The following is a 5,469-nucleotide window of genomic DNA, read 5'->3' on the forward strand; positions in this document are numbered from 1 at the left end:
CAGCATCTCGACATGATGTGCTCCACCGAGAGACACAGGGGCTCACTGACAGATCGCACCTGTTTAAACAAGTACAAAGCAGAAGCTGCTGAAATACGCCGATTTCGCCTTTCACCAACCAATCCTTGCTTAATTTCCTGAGCTTGAACTGAATTTGCAGCCACCAACTTCCTCCATCACTTCATAACTTTGCCCAACATCTGCAACTGTCACTTGAAACCCTTCAATGTTCAGTCATCCCCAGACTCAATTACTCCCACCTGCATTCCCTACAGAAATTTCAGCTTGAATCTTTCACACATCATCCCTTCCCTTGACTTCCATTGGTTCCCATTTCCCCAGTGCCTCAGATTGAAGATTCTAATTCTCATCTCAGGAGATAAGGGAAACAAGTGGACAGGTTTTGGAGGACATTCATATCACCAGGGAGAAGGTATTTGCAGCCTCACAGCGCATTCAGGTAGATAAATCCCCAGGGCCTGACTGAGTGCATTCTAGGACTTTATGGGAGGTGAGAGAAGAAATTGCAGAGGCCCTTGTGGAATATTCGCTTCATCGTTAGCCACTGGTGAAGTTCCCGAAGACTGGAAAGTGGCTAATGTCATTCTGTTGTTTAAGAAGGGTAGCAAGGACAAGTCAGGGAACTACAGGCCGGTCAGCCTGACATCAGTGGTGGGGAAGTTCCTGGAGGGAATTCTGAGAGACAGGATCGACCAGCATTTGGATAGACAGAGTCTGATTAGGAGGAGTCAGCATGGCTTTGTGTGTGGAAAGTCGTGCTTGATGAATCATTCAGAGTTTTTTGAAGAGCTAACCAAAAAGGTAGATGAGGGTTGAGCAGTGGATGTTGTCTATTTGGTCTTTAGCGAGGCCCTCGACAAGGTCCCGCATGGTCGGCTGGTCTGGAAGGTTAGGTCCCGTGGAATCCAGAGAGAACTAGTTACGTGGATTCAAAATTGGCTCAGAGGTCAATGATTTGGATGTAAATGCACAAGACCTTATCAGTAAATTTGTGGATGACACGAAATTGGGAGGTGTTGTTGATAGTGAAGAAGGTTATTGTAGATTACAGGGGAATCTTGATCAGTTAGGGAAGTGGGCCGAGGAGTGGCAAATGGACTTCAATACAGATAAGTGTGAGGTGATGCATTTTGGAAAGTCAAACCAGCATAGGACTTACACAATGAATGGTAGGGCACGAGGGAGTGTAATGGAACAGAGGGACTTGGGAGTACAAGTGCAGAGGTCATTGAAAGCGATGTCACAGGTAGACAGGGTGGTGAAAAAGGCGCTCAGCAGCTGGCCTTCATCAGTTAGGACATTCAGTACAGGAGTTGGGACATTACATTGCATTTGTATAAGGCACTGGTGAGGCCGCACTTGGAGGACTGTGAACAGTTTTGGTCACCCTGTTATAGGAAAGAAGTGGTTAAACTGTAAAGATCGCTGAAAAGATTTATGAGGATGTGGTTGGCCGCATCAGATGCTGTAACCGTGACCACCTTCAAGAAAGGAGACAATGAGGGGAGGCACAATAGTTCAATCCTGCCCTCTGGTGCTATCTGCATAGAGTTTGTACGTTCCCCCTGTGGCCGTATGGGTTTCCTCTTGGTGAAACGTAAGAAGATCGTAGCTGGAGTTGGCCATTCAGCCCCTCAAGCCTGTGCCAGCATTCAGTATGACCACAGCTGATCTGTCCCAGGCTTCAAGCCCTCCTCTGTGCCAGTTCCCCACAGCCCTCAATTCCCTCATCTTTCAAAGATTTATCTGCTTCCTTTTCAAATACCCCCAATGATCCAGCTTCAACAACCCTCCGGGATAGAGGATTCCAGAGATTCACCACCCTCTGTGAGAAATTCCTGTGCATCTCAGCTTTAAATGACCATCCCCAATTTTGTAACGACATCCCTTCACTCAAGACCCTCTCCACCTGTGGAAACATCTCAACATTTCCCCTGTCATGACCTCTCAGGTTTTTATATGATTCGGTCAGATCACCCCTCTTCTAAACTCCAAAGAATATACATCTGATCCCTTTCGTTGTTTGTAGGACAACCCTCTCATCCCAGGAACTAAGCCGGGGTTCTCCTCAACTGCCTCCTCTCAGTGGCTGAAGAGCTGCTCCTGAGCCACAGTGTGGGTTGCGTCCATCGAGAGGCACGGAGTACACGATATTCACCGTGTGATAACTCCCAGAGAAACACAGGAAGCAGCTCCAGCCACAGTACATGGCATTTTCTGACCTCATCGATGCCCTCAGTCGGGAGGGTCCAGGGAATACCCTTTGGCTGCCCACGGTCTTTCATCTCCATCTTATGGCACAGAAGCCAATGGGTCTACAATAGAACCAACCTCAGTGAAGACCGGCGCCAAACCATCTGCAGCAATACCCCAATACTTTCCTCAGTCTTTCTCACTACAACACTGTATCTCACTTCCAACAAGTTTCAAGTCGGGGTGGAGCTGATCTTCAGAACTAAGGGGAAAGTGTTGAACCTTGGCCGACGAGGCTCCAGAACTAAGGTCAACCCAACCTCAGTTTGCAGGCATGCAAATTGAGAGGCCAAGCTCCAAACCATCACGAATGCTTCTCACTGAGAATGGGCCTCACAGCCACAGGACAAAGGTCCTCAACCATCCTGCCCCACACTGTGTGCGTGCGTGCGTGCACGCTTGTGGTTGTCCAGGATATTCAGAACCAGGGTGGGGAGATAAACATGCAGAGCAGTCACGATCCAGTTGAAGGGCAGAACACACCTGAGGCTGAATGGTCTTCCCTGCGCCTATGTTTTTGGGAATGATTTGGTGGCACTGTCAGACAGAACAAGTGACTACATCAGCAGTTTACTGAGCAACTAGGAACTGCACTCAATTTGAATCCAACTGACATCCAATAGACCTGACACATCACAAGATGACATTAAAAGAGAGCAGAAGTAGGCCATTCGGCCCATCGAGTCTGCTCCAATGAAAAGGGGAAAAAAAAGAATAAGAATGAGAAATGGGGGGGAAGGGCAATGAAAAACAATCTGTTCTAACCCCAATATCCGGCTTTATCCCCATATCCCTTCATACCTTGACTAATTAGATATCTATCTATCTCCTCCTTAATCGCCTCCAGTGATCTAGCCTCCACTGCTGTACGTGGCAAGGAATTCCATAAATTTACTACCCTCTGGCTAAAGAAATTTCTCCTCATCTCTGTTGTAATCTGTACCCTCTAATTCTAAGATTGTGCCCTCTGGTCCTGGACTCACCCACACATGTACTCTGTCCAGTCCTTTCAACATTTTCAATGTCTCTATGAGGTCCCCTCTCATTCTTCTGTACTCCAGTGAGTACAGTCCAAGAGCTGACAAACGCTCATCATACGTAAGCCCTTTCATTCCGGGGATCATCCTCGTAAATCTCTTCTGAACCCTCTCCAACATCAGCACATCCTTCCTAAGATATGGAGCCCAAAACTGTACACAGTATTCCAAATGAGGCCTCACTAGTGCCCCGTAGAGCCTCACCAACACTTCCTTACTTTTATACACTATACTTCTCAAAATGAATGCCAACATAGCATTCGCTTTCTTTACCACCGATCCGACCTGGTGGTTAACCTTTAGGGTATCCTGCACGAGTACCCCCAAGTCCCTTTGTACTTCTGTACTTTGAATTTTCTCCCCTTCTAGATAATAATCTGCCCATTTATTTCTGTTTCCAAAGTGTACAACTGCACATTTCTCAACATTGAATCTCATCTGCCATTTCCTTGCCCATTCTCCTAAACTATCTAGGTCTCTCTTCAACCTTCCTGTCTCTTCAATACTCCCTACTCCTCCACCTATCTTGGTGTCATCCGCAGACTTAGCCACAAAACCATTTACTCCATCATCCAAATGGTTAATGTACAGGGTAAAAAGAAGCGGCCCCAACACCGACCCCTGCGGAACATCACTAGTAACCGGTAGCCAACCAGAACGAGATCCTTTTATTCCCACCTTTTGCTTTCTGCCAACCAGCCAATGCTCCACCCATTCTGTTATCCTACCTGTAATTACATGACCTCTCATCTCATTCATCAGTCTCTTGTGCGGCACCTTGTCGAAGGCCTTTTGAAAGTCTAAATACACAACATCTACCGCCTCTCCCTTATCCACCCTACCTGAGATTTCTTCAAAAAACTCCAATAGGTTGGTCAGGCAGGATCTTCCCTTCACGAAACCATGTTGGCTTGGACCTATCTTGCCTTGCACTTCTAGGTATTCCATAACCTCACCTTTGAGGATCGATTCCAGTAACTTTCCCACCACCGATGTCAGACTAATAGGTCTGTAATTTCCTTTATGCTGCCTCCCACCTTTCTTATACAGTGGAACTACATTCCAGAACCCTCCAGTCTTCTGGAACCATGCCGGAGTCTATCGATTCCTGGAAAATCATCACCAATGCCTCTGCTATCTCTAAAGCCACCTCCTTCAGAACCCGGGGAGGAACCTCATCTGGTCCGGGAGACTTATCAGTCTTTAGCCCATTTAGTTTCCCTAGCACCCTCTCTCTAGTAATCTTCACTGAACTCAGTTCCGTTCCGTGAGACCCCTGACTATCCGGTATATTGCTGATGTCCTCCACAGTGAAGACCGATGCAAAATACTCATTTAGTTCCTCTGCCATCTCTTTATCATCCATTATAATCTCTCCTGTACTGTTATCAATTGGTCTTATATCAACCTGCGTCTCTCTTTTATTCCTTATATATTTAAAAAGACTCTTAGTATCCTTTCGAATGTTATCCGCCAACTTCCTTTCATAATTCATCTTTTCTTTCCTAATGACCTTCTTAGTTTCTTTCTGCAGGTTTTTAAAAGTTTCCCAATCTTCTGTTTTCCCACTAATTTTTGCTTCCTTGTATGCCCTTCCTTTTGCTCTTATTTTAGCCTTAACCTCTCTCGTTATCCACATTTGTGCATTTTTTCCATTCAAAACCTTTTTTCTTGGAATATATCGATCCTGCATTTTCCTTATTTCTTGTAGAAATTCAATCCATTTCTGCTCTGCCGTCCCTCCAGCTAGCTTACTCTTCCAATCAATTTGGGCCAACTCCTCTCTCATACCACTGTAATTTCCTTAGTTCCACTGAAATATCAATACACCAGTTATCAGCTTCTCCTTCTCAAATTTGAAACTGAATTCAATCATATTGTGATCACTAGTTCCCAATGGTTCCTTTACCTTTCGTTCCCTAATCACCTCCGATTCATTACACAGCACCCAATCCAAAACAGCCGATCCCCTGGTGGGCTCATCAACAAGTTGCTCCAAAAGGCCGTCCAGTAGACATTGCACAAACTCACTCTCCTGCGATCCACTGCCTTGCTGGATTTCCCAGTCCACCATGTTAAAATCCCTCATAATTATCTTCACGTTGTCACTCTGGCACGCTTTTTCTATTTCTAACTGCAACCTTATAGTCCACATCCT

The sequence above is a fragment of the Pristis pectinata genome, chromosome 16 (assembly GCF_009764475.1).
Source record: "Pristis pectinata isolate sPriPec2 chromosome 16, sPriPec2.1.pri, whole genome shotgun sequence".
NCBI classification, from domain to species: Eukaryota; Metazoa; Chordata; class Chondrichthyes; order Rhinopristiformes; family Pristidae; genus Pristis; species Pristis pectinata.